Source organism: Panthera uncia, chromosome D1, assembly GCF_023721935.1.
Source record: "Panthera uncia isolate 11264 chromosome D1, Puncia_PCG_1.0, whole genome shotgun sequence".
Classification (NCBI taxonomy): Eukaryota; Metazoa; Chordata; class Mammalia; order Carnivora; family Felidae; genus Panthera; species Panthera uncia.
Window position 1 is genome coordinate 35,317,741 of NC_064808.1, and position 26,550 is coordinate 35,344,290.

Sequence of the window (26,550 nt, forward strand, 5' to 3'; positions counted from 1 at the left end):
AAAAAAAAACATTAGAACAGATAAATGAAACTAAGAGATGGTTTTTGAAAAACTAAACACAATTGATAAACCCCTGGCCAGACTTGTCAAAAAGAAAAGAGAGAGGACCCAAATAGATAAAATCACAAATGAAATTGGACTTATCACAACCAATCCCTCAGAAATACAAACAACTATCAGAGAATATTATGAAAAATTATATGCCAACAAACTGGACAACCTGGAAGAAATGGACAAATTCCTAGACACCCACACATTACCAAAACTCAAACAGGAAAAAATAGAAAATTTTAACAGACCCATAACTAGTGAAGAAATTGAATCAGTTATCAAAAATCTCCCAACAAATGAGAGTCCTGGGCCAGATGACTTCCCAGGGGAATTCTACTAGACATTTAAAGCAGAGTTAATACCTATCCTTCTCAAGCTGTTCCAAAAAATAGAAATGGAAGGAAAGCTTCCAGACTCATTCTATGAAGCCAGCATTACCTTGATTCCCAAACCAGACAGAGACCTCATTAAAAAGGAGAATTACAGGCCAATATCCCTGATGAACATGGGTGCAAAAATTCTCAACAAGATACTAGCAAATAGAATTCAACAGCATATAAAAATAATTATTCACCATGATCAAGTGGGATTCATCCCTGAGCTGAAGGGCTGCTTCAATATTTGCAAATCAATCAATGTGATATATCACATTAATAAAAGAAAGGATAAGAACCATATGATCCTGTCAATAGATACAGAAGAAGCATTTGACAAAATACAGCATCCTTTCTTTTTTTTTTTTTTAATTTTTTTTTAACGTTTATTTATTTTTGAGACAGACAGAGCATGAACGGGGGAGGGTCAGAGAGAGGGAGACACAGAATCTGAAACAGGCTCCAGGCTCTGAGCTGTCAGCACAGAGCCCGACGCGGGGCTCGAACTCACGGACCACGAGATCATGACCTGAGCCGAAGTCGGCCGCTTAACCGACTGAGCCACCCAGGCGCCCCAGCATCCTTTCTTAATAAAAGCCCTCAAGAAAGCTGGGAGAGAAGGAACATTACTAAACATCATAAAAGCCATACATGAAAAGCCCACAGCTAATATCCTCAATGCGGAAAAGCTGAGAGCTTTCCCCCTGAGCTCAGGAACACAACAGGGATGTCCACTCTTACCACTGTTGTTTAACATAGTGTTGGAAGTCCTTGCATCAGCAATCAGACAACAAAATGAAATAAAAGGCATCAAAATTGGCAAAGAAGAAGTAAAATTTTCACTTTTCGCAGACAACATGATCATCTACATGGAAAACCCGAAAGACTCCACCAAAAGGCTGCTAGAACTGATACATGAATTAAGCAAAGTTGCAGTGTACAAAATCAATGTACATAAATCCGTTGCATTTCTATACACCAATAATGAAGCAACAGAAAGAGAAATCAATAAATTGATCCCATTTATGATTGCACCAAGAACCATAAAATACATAAGAATAAACCTAACCAAAGATATAAAAGATCTGTATGTTGAAAACTATAGAAAACTTATGAAGTAAATTGAAGAAGACACAAAGAAATGGAAAAACCTTCCATGCTCATGGGTTGGAAGAATAAATATTGTTAAAATGTTAATACTACCCAAAGCAATCTACACATTCAATGCAATCCCAATCAAAACTGCACCGGCATCCTCAAAGCTAGAACAAGCAATCCTAAATTTGTATGGAACCACAAAAGACCCTGAATAGCCAAAGTAATATTGAAAAAGAGGGGTGCCTGAGTGGCTCAGTTGATTAAGTGTCCGACTTCGGCTCAGGTCATGATCTCATGATTCGTAAGTTCAAGCTCTGAATCAGGCTCTGATTAGTTAGAGGTTAGTATCCAAAATCTATAAAGAACTTACCAAACTCAACACCTGATAAACAACTAATCCAGTGAAGAAATGGGCAGAAAACAAGAATAGACACTTTTCCAAACAAGACACCCAGATGGCCAACAGACACATGAGAGGATGCTCAATGTCACTCCTTATCAGGGAAATACAAATCAAAGCCACACTGAGATACCACCTCATGCCAGTCAGAGTGGCTAAAATGAACAAATCAGGACACTATAGATGCTGGAGAGGATGTGGAGAAACGGGAACCCTCTTGCACTGTTGGTGGGAATGCAAATTGGTACAGCCGCTCTAGACAACAGTGTGGAGGTTCCTCAAAAAAATTAAAAATAGAACTACCCTATGGCCCAGCAATAGCACTACTAGGAATATATCTAAGGGATACAGGAGTGCTGATGCATAGGAGCAAGTGTACCCAATGTTTATAGCAGTGCTTTCAACAATAGCCAAATTATGGAAAGAGCCTAAATGCCTATCAATTGATAAATGGATAAAGAGGTTTTCATATGTTTTCACTCATACGTGGAACTTGAGAAACTTAACAGAAGACCATGGGGGAAGAGAAGGAAAAAAAATAGTTACAAACAGAGAGGGAGGGAGGCAAACGAGAAGAGACTCTTGAATACAGAGAACAAACTGAGGGTTGATGGGGAGGGGGGAGAGGGAAAAATGGGTAATGGGCATTGATCAGGGCACTTGTTGGGATGAGCACTGGGCGTTATATGTAAAGCGATGAACCACTGGAATCTACCCTCAAAACAAAGAGTACACTATACACACTGTAAGTTAGCCAATTTGACAATAAGTTATATTTTAAAAAAGAATAAAAATTGTTGTAGCATTGACGTGGATGACCAGCACTTTGTGAGTTTCTTATTTGCTGACATGTGAGCCAAACTATCACATTAGATATGAAAACTAAGACTATTTCTGTATATTCACTGGACTCTCCAAACTTAAAAGTTTTTCAAAAGCACTATTTCCTAGTTTAGAAAAAAATATGGCAAAACACAGAAAGAACCATGTAGGCATTCAAACTCTTTGATGCTATAATTCTACTCATAAGATTTCTTCATAAGGTGCCATATATAGACTAAATGTGTTCCCTCCCCAAATTCATATATTGAAATTGAATCCCCAAGTGATGGTATTTGGAGGTGGGGCCTTTCAGGGGGTTATTAGGTCATGAGGGTGGAGCCCTCAAGAATGGGATCATTGCCCTGTAACAAAAGCCCCAGAGAGCTCTCTCAATCCCTTCTGCCATGTGAGGACACTGCAACAAGGCAGCTGCCTATGAACCAAGAAGCAGGTTCTCAGAAGACACTGAATCTGCCAATGCCTTGATCTTGGACTTTCCAGCCTCCATAACTGCGAGAAAGAAATTTCTGTTGTTTATAACCCTCCCAGTCTATGGTATTTTTTGAAAGCACTGTATTAATTAATTGATTAACTGACAGAAGGAAGGGGAGAAGGAGGGAGGAAAGAAAACAAAAGGACACATAAATATCCCATAAAAAAGTAAAAGTTGATATGCTAAGTCAACAGAGTGTAATATAACATAATCTTTCATAATTATCAAGTCTCTTAAGACACAGGAGAAAGTTTATTAAAATTTCAAAATCAGAAATGCTGTCAACATAATGACTACAACTATTTAAAATATGCACATGTATGTTGAATACAAATCAAATTTCTTCTGTGAAAGTGAGACTGTCATCAGGAGAGCAAAATTATGGAAGCTTTTTTCTTCTTTTTGAAAATATTATTCGATTTTCTATACTTCTAACTTCAATGATAAAGGAAAGCACTTCAGTTTAGAGTATATATGGCTAACTAATTTATAAACTTGCATACACAAATATATTTTATTTGATGATTAAAATAGTTTACTTTAAAATAAATCTTTGGGGTGCCTGGGTGGATCAGCTGGGTAAGCACCGACTTCGGTTCAGGTCATGGTCTCTCAGTTCTGGGTTTGAGCCCCATGTCAGGCTCTGTACTGACAGTTCAGAGCCTGGAGCCTTCCTAGGATTCTGTGTCTCCCTCTCTCTCTGGCCCTCCCTGCTCATGCTCGGTTTCTCTCTCAAAAATAAATAAACGTAAGTTTTTTAAAATAAATCCTTAAAAACAAGTGCCTTAGTAGTATACAAATAGGCAGAAGAGTCGTTTTTAGTAAAAAGAAAATAAATTTAAATAGTATAAGTTATATATAATTGACTTAGTTTAAAAAACATTTGCCCATGATAGGTTACAGTCAATAGCATGTTTGACAGCAAGATAAAGTAGGCAGTAAAAGGCTAGCTACCCTTAATAAATGAATAACATTCAAGTTTAGCAACTTTTACTCAAGATCTATCTCAATAGACTATAAATGTATAGAAAAATCAAAGAATATGCATTTCTAAGGTTTTGGGAAGTGACTTTTATACATGTGAAAGTAGAAAGTGATATATACAGATTAGCCAAACTTTGTGATATAAAAAGATTAAAATATACAGCAGACAAAACTGCAATTAAATATATGTGTATTCATGAAGAAGGAACATGAGAACTCAATGGAAACTCAGAATCCTCTCTATATATACAGTTATAATCAATCTCTCTACTTCTCTCCCCCCCCCCATGCTCTCTCTCTCTCTCTTGTTATTATGTGTTAATCATGTGTATTGCCGGAAGCTGTATTAGTCATGCAAACCAAAAAGTGGTAAAGCTTTAGGCCTAAAATAGAAACAGCCTCACAGTCTGAACCTGATTATACACAGCCCAGTGACACAGCTGAACACTGGGGCGCTTCAGGTCACCTAGAATACACCCCCTCTGTAGTTGAGGAAGCTGAAACCAAAGGAGGGGTTTAAAAAATCCTTTTTTTATTTAAAAAAATATCAATTTTCTAACAAACACTCTGAGGTATTATATTCTCCATTTCTCAAATGAGGATAGTGAGGCTCAATTTATCACGATTTCCAAGATCACTTGCTCATAAGAGAATGAAACTGGCTTTCTTCCTCCTAATTATTTCACTGTTCTTTCCCTCTTTCTCTTTCTTTGTCTCAGTCTCCTTCTCCCCCTTTTGGTTCTCCTGCTTTACATAAAAATGATGAAGATATGAAAAACCAAATCCATTTAAAGGAATAAAATAATATTTTCATTCAAGCTTCAATTTCCATCAGGCATTTGTTACCAGAATCCCCCAAAATACCAGAATGTGATGCCTGGGTTTCTACTGGACAAAACCAAAAAGGCAGCCGTATATTACAACTATGGTAAACAATGGAGCAGTGAAAATGGCAAGGAGCCATAGGATGTAGGCCACAACATAGTCATTCTGTAGAAAAAAACCTATCCAACTGTGCAACATACTCATATTTGGAGATAGGAGGCAAAATGAAAGGTATAAACTATACTTAAAGTCAAAGAGAATCATTTCTATTCCCATATTCCCTCCTATCTTGGCAGCTGCGTGAAGCTGCTGAATGTGCAACATATCCTGGCTGTACACGATTGAGACCTCCATAGCAGGTGCAGCACAGCTATTCCTTATCTGTTCATTATTTTGTTTAATGCTTATTTATTTATTTTGAGAGAGAGAGAAAGCACACGAGCTGGGGAGGGGCAAAAAGATAGGGAGAAAGAGAATCTCAATTAGGCTCCATGCCGAGGCTCAATCCCACAACCATGAGATCATGACCTGTGCTGAAATCAAGAGTCAGATGTATAACCGACTGAGCCACCCAGATGCTGCCTTATCTGTTCATTATTGAACAAAATGTAAATAAAAGATGGAGAAATAATTTTAAATACACTAATGATCAAAATATTCTAATCATTTATTTTATTCTTAACATACTGTTTGGGAAATGGTGCCATTGTTGTTGGCACAGGTCAATAAAATGTCATAATTAAATTATGTACTCCAATATCTGATTAATTAAAACCAAAGCACTCAAATGACCAGAGAGTCCAACCAGTTGTAGTCCGTCATTTTATTATGTACCACAATGGCCAGATGCATAATGCATTGATACCCAAAATAGCAACCTTCAAATCAATGATGAATATTAGACTTTTTTCCTTTTTAGATTTTTGTCTCTCAATTCCCATATGCCTAGGGATTATGTCTCTATTCACTTCCTTATCAAGGATGTGTTTCTTGGGTGCTTCTAACTTTGTTTTGGTAAACTTTACAGTTAAATTTATTATCATTTTATTCATTCATAAGGGGGTACATATCAATGAAATTTCCAAAATATGCCTTTGTAAAGATTTTTAGTGTGGTCTTTTATCAGTTGAGAGAGTTTGAGATATCTTTAATACCAAAAAAAAAAAAAAAAACCCCAAAACTTCAATAAGAATTGTCAATTACATTGATACTTATCAATGAAATATTTTTTTTTAGTTAGTAGAAGTGACCATTTTGGGTGCACAATCATCTTTATGTGACTCTTTAAGGTAAAGAACAAGAGATCTTCAGAGTCTCATGGAAATTTAAGAATTTATTTACCTATAGAAAACTGAAACTTTAACAAATAATGACTTAACATAACAGGTGTTTGATCTCAAACTTCCAGCCTCAAAAACTGTGAGAAAGGCATTTTTGTCATAGTTAACTTCTCACTATTGTTTCTGAGCTACCCAGTCTAGGGTATTTTGTTATATCAGCCAAAATAGACTAAGAATGCTGGTCCTGAGAAGTTGGGGTGGTTTTGTAAGGTTCTTCCTCTCTGAACTTCCCTGATAGATCACCTCCTCTGGGTTAAATGGTTCCTTTCCTGTTTCTGACCAGATATAGTGCTACTGGTTTTAATGAGCAGAGTTATGTCCTTTAGGGACTGGAGCCAGGCGAGATGTCCATACTAAGAGCTGGGAGTCTGAGATGGAAGGCAGAGCAGAGAATTCTTCTTGGTTCAGTATCCCTCCAAGAGTTAACTACAGAGGGCCTGGTTTCAGGGGAATGGATACCTTACCTTTACAGCCACCTCAACAAACAAATTCCCTGACACCCTCAATTCAGCGGTAAAGTCCTCTCATAATTTATTTAACAAGTTAACATGCACATCCATTAATGACCATTTTGAAAACTCAAAAATGGTGAAAGCTTCAGGGACAGTAAAGTTGAATTCACTGTAATGGTGTAACTTCTGAAACTTAGACCCCTTTAGCAGGAACCTTGAAAATCTCCTTTAATGCAAACCTGCAGCTATATATACATGATATCCAGAAAGAAACACATTTTTTTCTCAGCCTTAGGGACCACGTGCTTGAATTCCCTTGGAAGTGCACTTAAATTAGCTGGACTACTCATGATAAGAATATATCATGGTTCACTATACAGCTAGACCTACTGTAGATCACTAAAGTTAATATGTAGAATAAAAATGTATCCAATCTATGCAACAGGTATGGGTTGGTCTGAAAAGCATCCATGCTGAAGGACTAAAGGGATAATATATTTCTGATCATTTGCTCCAGTACCTATGACTGACAGCTTTAATTATGCTATTACAAAAATTGTCTCTTGGGGGACTAATGAGATTTTTGTTCTGCAGTTTCATCTGATACAAGTATTTGCAAATTTTGAGAAGTAAATTAGCTTACTTTTCAATTTTTCTAGCTGGCTGATTTAGAGTTATAACAAAGTGCAATGAAATACAAGAAACTTTTTGCCAAGGCCAGCTCCACTGATAATAAAAAATTCCGTCATTGTAGCCAAGGAGTGAATTTTGCACCCTAACTGTCATGAAGTGGATTTTCATTAAGTGTGTATTTCTGTGTGTGTATGTGCACGTGCACGCATTTCTTCATTCATTCTACTTTTTACCCATCTTCTTCTTGATTGCTGCCTTCAGAGGCTGACTTGCATGAGCTACATCAATAGCTTTTAGTACCTTCTGGCTTCCACTTGGATTTACCCAAAGGGTACCCCTGAGCAGTTTTCAAAGAGTAAGATCATGGTACTGCTTCCACTAGCTAGTTCCTTTCAAGTAATTTGTGTATCTTAATGAAAGATCTTTTCTCCTATCACAATGAACATCTTATTTGACTCTGTCCATGGTCCTGCAACAATTTCTTCCAATTGTCCATTTAGGCCTGGGTCGGGGAGATAGTAAACAGTCATACACTTTGTGATCTTTATGATGCAGGAAGTCTGGAAATTTCTTTCCTGCCACCTAAGTAGCAGCAGGAAGGAGGAACAAAGGAAAAACAGTGCCTTCTCCTGACAAGTTTCCAGATATCAGTGGGAAATAGAACACAAGATGTCAGCACCTAAGAATAAAAAAGTTGCTTCCTGCTGAAGGATTCATTATAGAAAGGAGAATATCAAGAGGACTACCAGGAAAACATCTACTCTGAGCAGGAGATTGCCCATCACCAGATATCATAAAAGTTCTGGCTGTCAGACAAGTAGAAATTTCTCCACATAGGAGTTTCCAGTAGCTTTTTGTGAATTTTATGATTCTGAACATTGACCCAAAGAAATAAGCATCAATAATATTTTGCCCTTTTAAACTAATCTGAGCGTTTTATTGCTTCTTTGTTAATTAGCTATCTTTTTATAATCATGCATAGTATTTGTTTCACTTCCATACCTAATAGTTATACTCATCCCAGTGAATTCAGCTTCTTTGGATTCATATCTCACATAATTTAATACAGTAGAGATTCCCAAATTCATATAAAAAGTGTTCTCCTAATTGATTCCTGGGTAATACCCAGGAGTCCAACCAATATTTCATCACTGCAAGAAGCAAGAATGGCCCAATTCATCTATAATTGTGTTAAAACCAGGCACCTGATCCACAAGGGTAGGCAGCGCAATGAGTTGGTTAAGAATATTTGATTCATGGCCATCAGGCAGATTTGGCTCCAGTCTTGACTTTGACAGTTACTGGATATGTGACTCCTTGCAAGTTATTAACATTCAAAAAGCCTCAGTCTCATCACCTATAAATAAGTAAATCTGTATATGGAGACAATACCTACTTCACAGGGTCATTGTACTTATCACATGAAAAAAATGCAAGCCAACTGAGCACAGAACCTGGTACAGGGTAAAAGTTTGACAAATCTGAACTATTGTCATCTACCGGTGATGCCTTAAAGGAAACCTGAGACTGAGTGAAATGAGGACTCCCATCTTACTTACCAAAGCAGCTCTGCTATTATTCAGTTTCCATTCATTTCTGGCTTTCCATTAAGATTCCATCTGAAGTGATATTTTCACTATGAAAAAAAAATGAAAATCAGTACTTCAAGAAAGTAATAATAATCAACACTCTTTGAATTTTTATCACATTCTAGGCACTATTCTGAGTGCTTCCTGTGCATTAATTAATTTAATTTTCACAGCAAAACTCTGTGAGAAGTACATTTATCTACACTTTATAGATGAGCAAAATGAGACACAAAGATGGGTAATTTGATCAAATCTACCCCCTGAATCACCTGAAGAGCCAGGATTAGAAACCAAGAATACTAGCACCAGAGCCTGCACAATTAGCAGGCTCTATTCTTTCTTTCTGAGTATAAGCCATTCTCTAGCAGCCCCACATGCTTCTTTTTTCCCAGTGTTTTAAAGGGAACAATTACATCATTCACTTTATTACCTAGAACAGGATATGGACTGGCAATTAAAGATTTGAAAATTCAGCAATCCAGGAATAAACTATGGTGGCCAAAATATTTCCAGCAGCCTATATACATGTAAAATACTATGAACTATTCCAGTGAGTAGTCATAAACTTTAAAGTCAAGCAGACTTGGTTCAAATCCAAGGTGTGGCCACAGTAGCTGCATATCCTCTAATAGAACTCTTAAAGTGACCAGCACTCAGCTATTTACTGGCATAAGAATTTAGAGATTGACTGGAAAAAATACCAGAGGCTTTAGAAGCCAAAGCATAAACAATAAAAAGTGTCTACAGACATGGCTAAATGCCTCCCCAAATCACTGGTTTAGCAAACCCCTACCTAATGAGACAAATCCCATTTTCTATTATAAAAGAAGAATATTCCAAATGCTTGTTTTCCTGGTCTTTCTTCCAACTGAAGCTCAGGGATGTAGTCCAGTCTCCGGTCTCCTCTAATCACATATACATCCTAGCTTTTGAATCTTATGTTAATAGTGCAAAAAACAGTAACTACATAGAGTCTATTCTGCAAAGGGTGCCATCAGTAGAAGGGTTCCATCCCTGGTAAGCCACACTGCATATCTAAAGATAGTGCCATGGATCAGTTTTGATGGTGTCTGAAGAGTAAACTGTGGTAACTATGACCAAGTCAGTGCTGTGGCATCTAGACCAGTTCTTCAGTGTCATTTGGGGAATTGTTATTGGCTACATAGTTTCTAACCTTGGTTTTGTACCATTTAGAGATTCTGACAGCTGGCAATACGCTTTTGATATGTCTTCTGCTGGGAGTAGTTATTACTGTTGCTTGTACTTAATAATGCTGACTGATAACAGCACCTAACGCTGAATTCAGATGTTTCAGGAAGATTTGACAAATGATTATGAAATACATATAATTTGTTTCCAGGTGGGTGTTCTTTCTCTGTTCTTTACAGAGGCTGGCCAACCCCTTGTTGATGTCTACTTATTGGAAGAGAAACATCATAGATAGGTATTTCATGTTGTATTAGAGAAACAGATTCTACTGATTCTGATAGATAAAGATTGTCTTTAAAGAGAAAAACTAACTTGATAGAAAAAGAAATTGTGCTCTTTGCTATATTTTGTTGTGAATTTTATAAGGTTCTTGTACAATATGGCACTGTTATTCCTGAAAGATGGTAACTAGTCCAGTGCCAAACTCATAAAAGGCTCTGGGGAAAGGCTTCTTAATTTGACTATATGAAGCACAGTATATGAACATTCCCTAAGCATATTTTTACCACTTTCTGAGCAGAATGTTGCTTTGGCTGGTGATTTTAGAATAGGAGCTATTCTGTAGAAAATCACAGAGCATAACTTTTCATTCAGAAACCTACAAATCCGCTTCTTACCACAAGATGCCTTCTGTGGTTCAGAGCTTAGGGAAAGGGGAATGTAAAAGATGCTAGGATGTTAGAAAGAAGACTCATTTATCTCTCTGAAGTTGTGCTTTTAAGCCAGGATCACACACTCCTTAGGGGGCAAGAGAGCATCCAATAACTATCAGCCTTGGGCATCCTATCTTTTTTCATGGAAATACACTTAATTATCTCACTTGACCCATACTCTTACTTCTGCTGTCCCACCCAGGGAATTGTGATCTTTTGTGTTTTATGTTTTATTATCAGCTTTGGGTATACTTGGACGTTAGGATTTTCCATGGCTTTGAATCTCTAAGCTTCTTGGAAATTGATTTGCACTAGTGTGAAGACTTTTTCCTCATCTGAATGCTTCAGATGCCCATCCCTCCTGACTCCATTTTATTCCACTACATCCTGGCACAAATTCAGGGAAAGGATGACTCAGTCTGCTCCAAAAATCAAAAAGGACATCAAGTACCATGCTCATCAATGAGAAAGCCTGCCACTGAAAGAACAAAATCTCCAATTAAAACCAGTTAAAACAACATTGGCACTTTCTATCATACCAAATCAGAAGTCTAGAGGTAGGACATGCTAGTGTTGGAGAAGCCTTTTAACATTGTTATTGAAGATCCAAATTCTTTCTGAATTTTCCCTCTGCCATCCCTGTGCTGGCAATGAATCCCAACATGACAGGGAGATTGCTGCCACAGCTTGGGGCACAACAGCTTTTCAAGCAGAAAAAAGGAAGCATGGGTGAATTGGTGGCAGGGAAGATGATGGAGTAGGAGGACCCTAAGCCCACACCATCCCAAGGATACAACTAGATAACACACACATCGGTGTAAATAACCCAGAAAACAACCTGAAGGATAGCAGAACAAACTCCACAACTAAATTTAGAGGCCACATCAAAGAGGATAGGAAGGGAAGAGACACAGTGGGGAGTTAAACAGACCATGGGACTGTCTGCTGGATGGAGGGACCCACAGGCACAGAGAAGGGAGAGAAAAAGAGGATCACACTGGGGAGCCCACACAAGGAAGATTAATCTCCATAGCATTTGGCTTTGAAAACTAGAGGGGCTGAATTTTGAATTCTGTGAATTCTTTCAACATTCTTAAAGCTTAGAATGTTAAAAATCAGTGGACTCAGTTCTGGAAGAGCAGGAAGGGCATAGGAAGCTAAGTCCCTACCCTTAAAGAGACAACACAACAAATAGTCTGTGGAGATACAGCATAGAAGAAGCAGTTTGAAAATGTTTGAGGCATATAGGAGGGAGAGTTATTTACTAATCTCAGAGAATGTCCTAGAGAGACAGAGATCCCTGGGAGACTCTTCCAGGAAAAAAGGAGCTGGCTGGCACCATTTACCTCCCCCATCCCCCAATATAAACACATTGCCACCTGCAAAACCCAGCCTGGTGCTGACACTCACTACCTAACTTGCTACGAGTACTGCACTCACCGCCCCTGCCTCAGTGAATTTGCCCTTTCCACTCATACTTGCCTCAGTCCCAGCTCTATGAGCCCCCTCCCTCTGAAGACCTGCATAACCACTGTGAACAACATAACTTCTGACCCACACACTTTTTGAAGCCTCATTCTGGCTGCTGCGGCAGTTGTTGCTGCTGCGGCAGATCCCCTCCCATGGAGGACAGGCATGCACCTTGTTAAAATTGCATGCCTTGCCCATGCACACTTTATGGATCCAGTCGGCTGGCCCTGGTCTCAGCAATGGTGGCACATCCCCTCTCACGAGTGCACAAACTTTGCAGGCACTGTGTGACCCATCCCCCAGCACATTTGGATCTGCCCCCTCCAATATACCCTTGGCCAGAGTCCATTCAAACCAGGATCACAAGCCTGGCAGTACGCAAGTAGTGCCAACAGGGGCCAGCACCACCAGTCTAAAGTGACTCCTGTCATGGGGAGAAAAAAAGATAACCATTATACACCAGTTAGATTGTGGCCTCAGCAGTGGGGTGGGGCAGACAGCTTTTCTGATTATAGGTCCTGCCCACCAATAAAGGGGACAACACAAGGGAAGTGTCCTGCAGTTTGGTGCTACTGCATGTCTGGTAAATGACTCATCTGACTCAACTCAAGACCAAGGCAGCCCCAGATTGATCCACTAACAATTCAGGGACAAAACAGTTATCACAACAGGCACTACAGATGACAGAAAAGACGGCTCAGCCTTTGTGCACACAATACTCATAGGAGACACCCATCAAGTGCTAAGTTTTGGTAAGAAAGAACAGGACAAAACCATAGCAAGAGACTTAAATCAAACAGAGATTAGTAATATGGCTGATAGAAAATTAAAAGTAATGATCATAAAGACATTCCTTGAACTTGAGAAAAGAGTGGAGAACATCAGTAAAGTCCTTAAAAAAGAAACAGAAAAAGAATCAATCAGAGATGAAGAATACAATACATGAAATTAAAAATATACTAGATGAAATAAAGAGCAGACCAGAGGAAGCAGAAGAACAAATCAGCAACCTGAGGACAGAGTAATGGCAAGTAATCAAGCTGAGCAGGTGAGAGAAAAAAATTATTCAAAATGAGAATAGACTTAGGGAACTCACCAAATCCATCAAGCATAATAATATTTGCATAATAGGGATCATAGAAGAAGAGAGAGAAAAGGGAGCAGAAAATTTATTTAAAGAAATAAAAGCTGAAAACTTCCCAAATCTAGGGAAGGAAGCAGATATTCAGATTGTGTCAGGAGACACAAACCTTCCCAAACAAAATCAGGAGGTCCACACCAAGATACATAGTAATTAAAATGGCAAAAAGTAGTGATAATGAGGGAATTGTAAAAGAAGAAATAGAAAAGAAGACAGTTACATAAAAGGGAAACCTCATAAGGCTCTAAGCAGACTTTTTAACAGAAACTTCAAGGCGAGAAGGGAGTGGCATGATATATTTAAAGTGCTGAAAGGGAAAAAAAAAAGTGCAACCAAGAATACTGTATCCATCAAGGCTATCACTCAGAATAGAAGGAGGGATAAAGAGTTTCCCAGACAAACAAAGCTAAAGGAATTCATGACCATTAAACCAGCCCTACAAGAAATATTAGAGGACTCTCTCAGTGGAGAGCAAAGACCATAAGTAAGAATAAGAAAAGAAACTAAAAGCAGTAAAAATAAGTATATCTTTAAAAATTAGTCAAGGGACTCACAAAATAAAATGATATAAAGTATGACACCATATACCTAAAATGTGGCAAGGAGAGGAGTAAGCAACCATCAACTCAAGGTAGACTGCTATATAGAGAAGATGTTACATACAAACTTAATGTTAACCACAAATCAAAATCCAGTAATATATATGCAAAAAAATAAAGAGAAAAAAACTGCAACTATATCACTAAAGGTAGCCAATGTATCATGGGAGAAGAGAGCAAGGGAAGAAAGTAACAGAACTACAAACACAACACAAAACGGGTAACAAAATGGCAATAAATACATACCTGTCAATGGTTACTTTGAATGTCAATGGACTAAATGCTCCAATTAAAAGACAAAGGGTGATGGAATGGATTAAAAAAAAAAAAGAACCATCTAAATGCTGCCTATAAGAGACTCACACCTAAAGACACATGTAGATTGAAAGTGATGAGATGGAAAAACATTTATTTTGCAGACAGATATCAAAAGAAAGCCAGAGTAGCAATACTTATATCACACAAAATAGACTTTAATACAAAGACTGGGATAAGAGATAAAGGACACTATATAATAATAAAGGGGACAATCCAACAAGAATATATAAAAATTATGAATATTTATGCACCCAATGTGAGACCACCCAAAGACATAAAACAGAGTAAAAAACATAAAGTAACTAACCAATAGTAATACAATAACTGTAGGAGACTTTAACACCCCACTTACATCAATGGGCAGATCATTCAAATAGAAAATCAACAAGGAAACAGTGGCTTTGAATGACACACTGGACCAGATGGATTTCACAGATATGTTCAGAACATTCCATCCTAATGCAGAAGAATACACTTTCTTTTCAAGTGTACATGAAACAGTCTCCAGAGTATACCACATATTACACCACAAAACAAGTCTCAACAAATTCAAAAAGACTGAAAATATACCATAATTTTTTTTTCTGACAACAGTGCTGTGAAACTAGAAATCAACCACAAGAAAAAATATGGAAAAGGCACAAATACATGGAGATTAAATAACATGCTACTAAACAATGAATTGGTCATTCAAAAAATCAAAGAACAAGTTAAAAAATACATGGAAACAAATGCAAATAAAACACAACAGTCCAAGAACTTCAGGATATGGCAACAATAATTCTAAGAGAGAAGTTTATAGTAACACAGTCCTACCTCAAGAAGCAAGAAAAATCTCAAATAAACAACCTAACCTTACCTAAAGCAGCTAGGAAAAGAGGACAAACAAAACCCCAAAACAGTAGAAATAAATGATATAGGAACTAAAAACATAGCTACAACAACAACAACAACAACAACAACAACAACAAACCAGTACAACACATCAATGAAACCAGGAACTGGTTCTTTAAAAAGATCAACAGGGGCACCTGGGTGGCTCAGTCGGTTAAGCGGCTGACTTCGGCTCAGGTCATGATCTCACAGTCTGTGGGTTCGAGCCCCGTGTCGGGCTCTGTGCTGACAGCTCAGAGCCTGGAGCCTGCTTCTGATTCTGTGTCTCCCCCTCTCTCTGACCCTCCCCCGTTCATGCTCTGTCTCTCTCTGTCTCAAAAATAAATAAATGTTAAAAAAAAAAATTAAAAAAAATAAAAATAAAAATAAATAAAAATAAAAAGATCAACAATATTGATAAACCTGTAGCCAGACTCATAAAAGAGGTAGAGGGCTCAAATAAACAAATTAGAAATGAAACAGGAGAAATAACAACCAACACCACAGAAATGCAAACAATTGTTAAAGAATATTATGAAAGATTATTTGCCAAAAATTTGAACAACCTAGAAGAAATGGAAAATACCTAGAAACATATATCCTACCAAAACTGAAGCAGGAAGAAATAGAAAATTTGAACAGACTGAATATCAGCAATGAAATTGAATCAGAAATCAACAAACTCACAACAAACAAAAGTCTAGCACAAGATGGCTTCATAGGCGAATTCTACCAAATATTTAAAGAAGAGTTAATAACTATTCTTCTCAAACTTTTTTGAAAAATAGAAGAGGAAACAAAACTTCCAAAGTTATTTTATGAGACCAGCACTAACTTGATACCAAGACCAGATAAAGACACCACATACAAAGAGAACTACAGGGGCAACTGGGTGGCCCAGTACGTTAAGCTCCCAACTCTTGATCTCAGTTCAGGTCCTGATCTCACAGTTTGTGAGAATGAGCCCAGAATCAGGCTCTGCACTGACAGCAGGGACCCTGCTTGGGATTCTCCCTCTCCCTCTCTCTGCCCTTTCCCTGCTCACACATGCTCTCTCTCTCACTCAAAATAAATATATAAACTTAAAAATATAAAAAATAAAAAAAGAGAACTACAGGACAACATCTCTGATAAACATAGACGCAAAAATTCCCAACAAAGTATTAGCAAACCAAATCCAACAATACATTAAAAAAAATCATTCACAGTGATCAAGTGGGATTTATTCTTGAGAAGCAAGAGTAATTCAATATTTGCAAAGCAATCAACATGAGACATCACATCAATAAGAGAAAGGATAAAAGCCATATCATCATTTCAAAAGACACAGAAAAAGCATTTGACAGAGTATAAATCTATTCATGATAAAAATCCTCAATAAAGTATGTTTAGAAGAAACAGCTGTGTGTAATGCCTTCATGAAAAGCTCACAACTAACATCAGACACCATGAGAAAAATGACAGCTTTTCCTGCAAAGTCAGGAACAAGGCATGGATGTCCACTCTCACCACTTTTATTCATCATAGCACTGGAAATCTTAGTCGTGCCAATCAGACAAGACAAAGGAACAAAAGTCATCCAAATTGGTAAATAAGTAAAACTTTTACTATTTGTAGATGACATAACACTATATGTAGAAAACCCTCAAGACTCCACCAAAAAACTACTAGAACTGATAAATGAATTCAGTAAGGTCACAGGATACAGAATCAATGTACAGAAATCTGTTGTATTTCTATACACTAAAAATGAAGCAACAAAAAGTGAAATTAAGAAAACAATCCCATTTAGGGGCACCTGGGTGGCTCAGTTGGTTACGCATCCAAGTTTAGCTCAGGTCATGAGCTCACATTCCATGAGTTTGAGCCCCATGTTGGGCTCTGTGCTGACAGCTCAGAGCCTGGAGCCCGCTTCAGATTCTGTGTCTCCCTCTTTTTGCCCCTCCCCTGTTTGCACTCTGTCTCTCTTTCTCTCAAAAATAATAAATAAAGATTTTTTTAATTAAAAAAAGAAAACAATCCCATTTACAAAAATCCCATTGCACCAAAAAGAATAAAACACATAGACATAAATTTAATCAAGGAGGTGAACTTGTACTTTGAAAACTATAAAACACTGATGAAAGAAATTGAAGACAACACAAAGAAATGGAAAGATTTACCATGCTAATGGATTAGAAGAACAAATATTGGTAAAATGTCTATACTATCCAAAGCAATCTACATAGTTAATGCAATCCCTATCAAAATACCAACAACATTTTCACAGAACGGGAATAAACAATCTTAAAATTTGTATGGAACCAATAAAGACCCAGAATAACGAACATAATCTTGAAAAACAAAAACAAAACTGGAGGTATCACAATTCCAGACTTCAAGTTATATTACAAATCTGTAGTAATCAAAACCATATAGTACTGACACAAAAAGAGACACATATATCAGTGGAACAGAGTAGAAAGCCCAGAAATAAACCCACAATATATGGCCAACTAATCTTCAACAAAGGAGAAAAGAAAATGCAATGAGAAAAAGACAGTCTCTTCAACAAATGGGTTGGGAAAACTGGACAACTACACGCAAAAGAGTGAAATACCACTTTTTTACACTATACACAAAAATAAACTGAAAATGGATTGAGGACCTAAATGTGAGACCCGAAACCATAAAAAATCTCAGAAGAGAGCACAGGCAGGCATTTCTCTGACATTGGCCATAACAACATCTTTCTAGATAATGTTTCCTGAGGCAAGGGAAACAAAAGGAAAAAAAAAACAAAACTATTGGGACTACATCAAAATAAAAAGCTTCTGCACAGCAAAGAAAAAAACCAACACAACTAAAAGAAAACCTAAGAAATGGGAGAAGATATTTGCAAATGACATATCAGATAAAGGGTTAGTATCCAAAATATATAAAGAACTTATAAAACACAATACCCCAAACCTCAAATAATCCCATTTAAAAAATAGGGAAATGAACAAACATTTCTCCAAAGAAGACATACAGATGGCCAAAAGACACATGAAACATCACTCAACATCACTCATCGTCAGGGAAGTGCAAATCAAAACCACTGTGATATACCACCTCACACCTGTCAGAATAGCTAAAATCAAAAACCTATGAAATGAAGTGTTGGTGAGGATGTGGAGAAAAAAGAACCCTCGTTCACTGTTTGGGAATGTAAACTGGTAAAGTCACTTGGAAAATAGTGTCGAGTTTCCTCAAAAAGTTAAAAATAGAACTACCCTAAGATCCAGTAATTGCACTACTGGGTATTTACCCAAAGAATACAAAAACACAAATTCGAAGGGATATGTGTACCCCTATGTTTATTGGAGCTTTATTTGCTATAGCCAAATTATGGAAACAGTCCAAGTACCCATCGATAGATGAATGGATAAAGAAGAGGTGATATATGTGGTACATGGGTACACACACACACACACACACACACACACACACAGTGGAATATTATTCAACCATAAAAAAGAATAAAATCTTGCCATTTTTGCAATTGCATGGATTGACTTACAGTATATAATTCTAAGTGCAATAAGCAGTCAAAGAAAGATAAACACCACATGATTTCACTCTTCTGTGGAATTTAAGACACAAAACAAATGAACAACGGAAAAAAAGAGAGGAAAACCAAAAAATAAACTCTTAGCTATAGCAAACAGAGGGTTACCAGGGGGCAGGTGGCTGGGGGAAATGGTTGAAATAGGTGAAGGAGATTAAGAGTACACTTAGCTTGATGAGCACTCAGTAACATACAGAATTGTTGAAATACTGTATTGTACTAATATATCAGTGCTAGTTAACTACATTGTTAATTAATATTAATTAAAAAAAAACATGTTTCGACACTGATATAAAAAGAAGAAAGAAGCATGGACAAAACAGGTTTCCGCTTGCATGCTTTTCCCAGGAAGGCAAATTATTTCTAGGATATCCCCCACTGGGATTGCCTTACATCTCATTGGCCTCCAACTCCCAGACAAAAAAATATCACGATACTGGGCACCCTACAGACCCATTTGGAATCCCTTTAGCAAGAAAGGAAGAGACACATTTGGATGTGCAACCACCCTAGCCCTGAGCAGGAGTAGAGAAAAACATGGTGGTGTATGTGCTATCCTTGTTCTTTCCACCCTTTTCTCAAAAAGTAACCAGAAAAAAAAGTCAGAAGTTTGGAAACAGAATTCAAGTTTTATTCAAAAGGGTTAGTTAGTATTCGTTCCTTTGCAAAGTGCAGTATGCAGTCTAAAATTGCAATCTGCTGCTTACAGGAGGAGCCCTTTGGTTACTCTCCCCTGAGAAATCATCTTCAGGTACTATAAGCAACATCTCTGCTCTTGTTTCCTCTCATCATTCTTGGGCTGCAATGTAAGGCAGGGGTGACAAAGCAGCTGAGACATCCACAGGAAGGAGATGAATCACACCAGCGCTTTTTCTGCAGGATGCTGGAGCACAGCGCAGCCCATTATGGGGTGAATGCTGCATGTGGAGAGAAATGAGCCAAAGGCGGACGTAAACCTTGTTTCGTATGGGCTGCACAACCCCGAGGAACCCACGGTGATAAATGTTAAAGAAGAAAGAGGGACTCAGCTGAAAACTATTCTGACTGCACCACAAAAAAAAAAAAAAAAAAAAAAATGCTGCTGACTTGCTGGGATCTCTGCTAAAATAGAAGGCTTTAGGATAGACATCTAAAACAGAATTTATCACAGCACAGACAGTCCTCAGTCAATATTCGTGCCCACATAACACACTTTGCCATTGTCTATGTGAATAGAATAGGTCGGGCTGAAATCATCACCACACAATAGAAACTTCTCTGTGAAGCTTTACTTTTCTTGGTATCATCTACTCCAGAAAACAATCCTCAACCTGAATCACCAACCTTATTTCATCTCAAATAACTATGTTTTATAAATCTTTATTAAAAAAAAAACAGCTCAGCATTGTGAGTAGCAATTGCTTAAGATGGAAAATAGTAATAGTATAACAATGTACAGGAAAAGCTTTCATTATTGTTTTATTCATCAGACTGCAGAAAATAGATACTAATCATATTGACAATTTGTCTTCGTAATGTTAACTTCCTATGTGCTAAACACCTTGCTTTTATATATTATCTCTGTAAAAATCCTTACAAATAACAAAATAAAGTTCAAAGAGATTTTCCCAGGATTAGGCAACTAATAATAGATGGAGCTGGACTTCAAACCCAAGTTTGTCTGATGCTAAAGCTTTTTTAATTGCTATCTTCTAATATACTGTTTCATATGTGCTAGTAATTCCCCTAAAACCAATGATACTTCAGGCCATCAAAAATGCCAAACATGAGGAAGACAGAAAGAGGACAGAGCCACAAAAAAGAGGACGCAAATCTTGTCCTGTGAGGAGCACGGAAAGGGGCAGGAGTAAAAGACTGTTAAAAAGTCCCTATAACATGAGGACTGACTGTTGAGAAATGCTTCTTTAAATAGTGGGGGAAAGTACATAAGAAAATGAAAACAACATGTGATCTTAATAGTGGCAATATTCATCAAGCAATTCATATCATTACCTTGAAGTTCTAGATTTTCGTCAGTCCAATAACTAATAGGAATATCTCAACGATATTTCCAGATGTGTCTATGAGGGTGTTTTCAGATGAAGACAGCACTTGAATAAGTGGACTCAGTCAAGTAGATCAGGCTCTTCAGTGAGGATGGGCATCATCCAATCTATTGAGGGACTGGATAGAACAAAAAGTGAAGGAAGAAGGAATTGACCCCTTTTTGTTTCCTGCTGCCTGCTTGAGTTTGGGATATCTCATTTCATCTTTGCTGGCCCTCAGACTGGGATTTGAACCATTGGCCCCTAGTTCTTAGGCCTTCAGACTAGGACTGAATTATGCCACTAACTCTTCTGAGTCTATAGCTTACAGATCACAGATCTAGGAAATTCTCAGCTTCCATAATCACGTGAGCCAATTCTTCATAATAAACCCTTCTCTCTCTCCCCACTCCTTTCTCTCTCTTTCTTCTCTCTCTCTCTCTCTCGCTCCATATTTATACATGAAAAACACAGGTTGCAAAGTATGTCCTATTCTATGATACACAAACATACATCACACATCAGGAGTTGTCACATATCAGATACCACTGACAAAAACTGAGGTGAATAATGATTAGGGAAAAAAGGAACTTTTTGGTTCCTATAACCTATAAGTTAGACTTCAGGGTACTAGGGTTGGAGGTGATAAGGTTTGTTGGCCAGAAAAAGGTGAATGGATTGAGGTACCGAAGAAGGGTAGGAAGGTCTGCTCAACAAGCTAGAAAAATAATAACTACTTCCAATTGAATAGATGAAATAGATATTTGGTTAGAGAGATAAGTAGATGGACTAACACAGATGGAAAAAATAATAGATATGTAACTGAATATTAACGGCTATTTTATCTGGATGGTGATACTATCAGTGAGAGTTTTCTACTTGGAAGTTCTCTATGTACAGAGGATACTTTGCCTGTCAACCCCCATTCTACTCTTCTTTGATTCGTAGGGTCTGGAAAGCAATCATCTAGATCCCCCAATATTCTTGCAGCTAGCATTCTGGATGCAGATTATGTGCCACCAGTACTTGAGAGAGATTTGGAAGGCAGAATGCAGAGGTGACCGTTTCCCTACCTCTCTTGGCTGTTGTTGCTGGTGATATAGAAATGTGAGACTTTCCTGCAGCTGCGCTCATGTCCTTGCTCCACTACTGTGGGCATGAAAACACCAAGTGACTTCCTAGTCTAACTTCCTAACATCTGGATCACAGCTTCAGCTGCTCTTCCTCCAGGGTGGGAGGCAGTTGTGACAGCATGTAGCAGTGTGGCTGCTTCAGAGATAGGAGCTTCCCCTGTGGATCAGCTCTGAATTATTCCAGAAACCAGTCCAGAAAGTCTGGCCCAGAAACTGTTCTTTCAGCCCTTCCAACAACTGTGAAAGTACTTAATATCTTGTATTAAATTCCTTTCCGCTGAATATACTTAATTTCTGTTTGCTGCACACAACCCTACCGAGTCACCTATATTTCACTTTATTGTGACTGTAAGCATAGCTACCTTGTATAACAAAACTATTTCTTTTACATCTCATTCCATTCCTTTCCAACACAAATTTCTCACTTAAGTTGGCCTTTTTACCACTCCTAGAAATGCCCTTTGTTCGTTCTTCTGTGTATGCATTTGTACTGTCTCCCTTTTGTCTGCTCAAGCCTGAGAGAAACCAGGACACATAGTGCAGTGGCGAAGAGTTCTCACATTCCTGCCATAGCCCCCTACGCCTGGCAAAGCAACAGCAATCTGTGTAGAGAAACTGCAGTGGGCTATCTGACAGGACAAAAACATGGTGAGATGGTGTGCTAGGAAATCCCCGAGCCCATAAAAATGTTAGGTGGATGGGGCTCCTGGATGGCTCGGTCAGTTCAGTGTCTGACTCCTGATTTTGGCTCAGGTCATGATCTCCCAGTTCGTGGGATCAAGCCCCACATTGGGCTCTGCGCTTACAGCACAGAGCCTTCTTGGGATTCTCTCCCTCTCTCTCTGCCCCTCACCCGCTCGTTCTCTCTCTCTCTCTCTCTCTCCCTCCGAATAAATAAATAAACTTTAAAAAAAGATTTTCAAAAAGTTTAGGTGGAAAGAGACTTTTCAGAAGTCTAGAACTTCTTCTTGAGCTGGCAGACACAAGAGCAAGGATGATTCAGAAGTGTATGTTTGTATAGTCTGATCTCTATGTATGATTTCATTATTATTCTTCTCCCAACACAACTCTGAATTTGAACAGTGCACACTGGAAATGAAAATCTTCTATGTCTCTTTGGCTATTATTCATTTCCTCCTCTTTGTTCTTATAGAAGAAAGCTAACATTAGATTGTATTCTTTTGCATCCTTCTTAGTTTTTTTTTTTTTTTTAAGGTAAATGCATGTGGGAAAAACACGATCCACCTTACAAAGTATATCAAACAAGTAAAAACAAAGGAGCATCTGAATGGCTCAGTTAATTAAGCATCTGACTCTTGATTTCAGCTCAGGTCATGATCTCATGGTTTATGGGATTGAGCCCTACATCAGGTTCCATGCTGATAGCCTGGAGCCTACTTGTGATTCTCTCTATCACCCTCTTTCTCTGCCACTCCCCTGCTTATTCTCTCTCTCTCTCTCTCTCTCTCTCTCTCAAAATAAATAAAAGGTATTTAAAAAAAAAAAAACATATAAAAAGGGAGTTTCTGACCTCTTATCTTTTTAGCCATCCCAGTATGCAATCCCTCTGCCCAGGGATAACCACTGTTGCCAATTGGGACAAAACCTTTGTGACCTCTTTTGATGCATTTACATACATTACTTTTTTTTTAATATGCTCACACTGTACATACTCTCTGCTACTTGATATTTTCTCCTCACAATATATCATGGACATATTTCCATATCAGTACTTATTACACTACCTCATTCTTTTAAAAGGCCTCATGTGGCCCACTTTATGTAGTTTATTTAACCTTTATCCTATTAATCAACTTTGAGATTGCTTCCTCATTTTGATTAAACAATGAGGTAATGTGTGTCTTAGTACAGCTGGAGTTCACTTGACTGAAAAAACTATGTAAATGCAGGTTTCATGTGCCATCTACCAAAAAAAAAATGTTAAGAACTACTTAATTTATGTATTATGAGGCTTGAGGATGAATTAATATTTTTGCTTGTAGTTTGATCTAAAATCTGGGTAGGCAGCAAAGTGATGATTTAGTATATTAAGTGTAAAGATCTTGAACCTGTTTCCTCCAGTAGACTAAAAATAGATTCATAGTACAAAGAGCTCATTAACTACTTATGTTCACAGATGAAATTAAGAAGATTAGTGTACTTGAAGTACAGAATGTGTCCCACCCCCTGAAAGCAAATATTATCAGTGATTCAGTAAAAAGATCAAAAATGTAATTTGAAATAGATGATTTCAGTTATCAGAGAAAGCAGTACATCGGAAACAAGTTCTAGGTATCCTGTTTCAAGTGTATCCCAAGACGGGGTTGGAAATAAGAGTTTAAGCTGAAATTAATGGTACAGATCATGCTAGGCAATCACCATTCTTTAAAGTCCTAAACATAATGAAACTTAATCCCCAAAACCCTAAGGAGAACTCTAATCCCCACCTCATTCATCATTGGCCTCAGAATGCAACCAGCATGGGAAAGAAAGACAGATCTTTTTTTTTTTTTTTTTATAACAAATCATACTTCCATAGAATCCCAAAGCTCAAAGGGACTTCAAAAGCCACCTAACTGCCCTGTTGGTCTTGTAATTCCCTTTTCTTCTCCCCACCAAGAAACTACGAACTTAGGATGCAGGCAGTTCCTTACCTACTACAGAAATTTACTCTATTTTCAGATACTGTGTTTTTAAAATCTTGGATTTAATTCCTCCTGTAAGCTGTTGGTTTTAGATCAGCTCTTTGGAGCCCCTCCTCCACATGACAGCCTTGTAGATATCTGATGACAGCTATCACCCGCATCCTGACATTCTCTTAAGGGTAAACATCTCACCAATGGAAAACACTCTGGATTTTTCAGAAGCCTCTGATTTTTATCATTGATCATTCACTCTATCAATCTACTAAAATTGATAGAGAGCTTCCCACATGTCAAGCGTGACACTCTTACTCTGGAAATACAATAGTGAGAAAAGCAAACACTCCTCTGTCTTCATGAGGCTTATGTGAGTTAGGGCAAAAAAAGACATTGATTGATATGTCCGCCATAAATCATGTCCAGTTACAGAGGGGAGTGCCATTAAGGAGAGGCACTCAGTGCTGTGTGAGCACATAGTATAGAGCCTTGATCTAAACCTCGGTGATAGATCGGGCTTCCTGGAAAATGTGATGTTTGAGTTCGATCCGAAGAACACGTATGAGACACAAAGGTGGAGACATGGGAGAACAGCTTTCCTGACTGAAAGAAGACTTGTACCAGACTTCTAGGAGGAGGGAGCAGAGAGTCTGAGGAAGGTGGTGTAGCATGTGTGTAGAAAATGATTAGAAAGAATGGTATGAGTACGCCTGGAGAAGTGCCTTTTGGGTGTGGTTAAGGTTTGTTTGGGTATTTAGAAGCCGTGAGAGGTTATTGAAGGGTTTTAAGAACAGGAGTGAAATAACCAAATTTGCACTTATAAAATATGGCTCTGATCCTGTGAGAGAAAACACATGGAGGGAAAGCAAGAAGGAAGGAAAGTCAACTATTGGCAGGCTACCGTGATGGTCCAGTAGCAAAGACTAGATGATGAAGGAGATGGGGTGGCTGGTGAGAAAGAAATAGATGCTTTAGGAGATATTTAACTGGGAAGTGTTTGGAATGCCAAATCAACCAGCAACAATTTTTTAGAAAATAATTTTTGCTAATACAATTTTGCTTGGTTTTATAAAACAAAGTTACAAAGCAGTTTAATTTTAATTTCCTATTATTTTGCAAGATGAAAGGCTTGAATACTGAATGTACAAAGATACTAAAACAGTAGTTTTTGTAAATTTTTTTTTCAACGTTTTTTATTTATTTTTGGGACAGAGAGAGACAGAGCATGAACGGGGGAGGGGCAGAGAGAGAGAGGGAGACACAGAATCGGAAACAGGCTCCAGGCTCCGAGCCATCAGCCCAGAGCCTGACGCGGGGCTCGAACTCACGGACCGCGAGATCGTGACCTGGCTGAAGTCGGACGCTTAACCGACTGCGCCACCCAGGCGCCCCTAAAACAGTAGTTTTTGAAAGTCCACAAAGCAATAAATAAATAAATAAATAAATAAATAAATAAATAAATGTTTTTAAGTCCACAAAATACAGTAAAAGAAGCGTTTCAACACATTTCTTTTTTCTTTTTTTTTATTTTAATTTTTTTTTTAACGTTTATTTATTTTTGAGACAGAGAGAGACAGAGCATGAACGGGGGAGGGCCAGAGAGAGGGAGACACAGAATCCGAAACAGGCTCCAGGCTCTGAGCTGTCAGCACAGAGCCCAACGCGGGGCTCGAACTCACGGACCGCGAGATCATGACCTGAGCCGAAGTCCGCCGCTTAACCGACTGAGCCACCTAGGCGCCCCACTTTTTTCTTTTTTTCAAAAGTTTTTTGATGTTTAGTTTTGAGAGAGAGTGCGGGGAGAGTGGGGGAGGGGCGAAGAGAGAGGGAGAGAGGGAGAC

General features: G+C 38.1%; 1 long non-coding RNA gene across 1 annotated transcript in view; it reads right to left on the minus strand.

Moving 5' to 3' along the window:
- LOC125935499 (uncharacterized) overlaps window positions 1-20,982 on the minus strand; it is a 120,976-nt gene extending 99,994 nt beyond the window's left edge. The window contains exons 1-2 of the long non-coding RNA XR_007461698.1: window positions 20,906-20,982; window positions 9,032-9,108 (exon numbers count right to left, since the gene is read on the minus strand). This is a non-coding gene — a long non-coding RNA (uncharacterized LOC125935499). The remainder of the gene's footprint in view (window positions 1-9,031; window positions 9,109-20,905) is intronic.
- Between the last annotated feature and the right edge of the window lie 5,568 nt (window positions 20,983-26,550).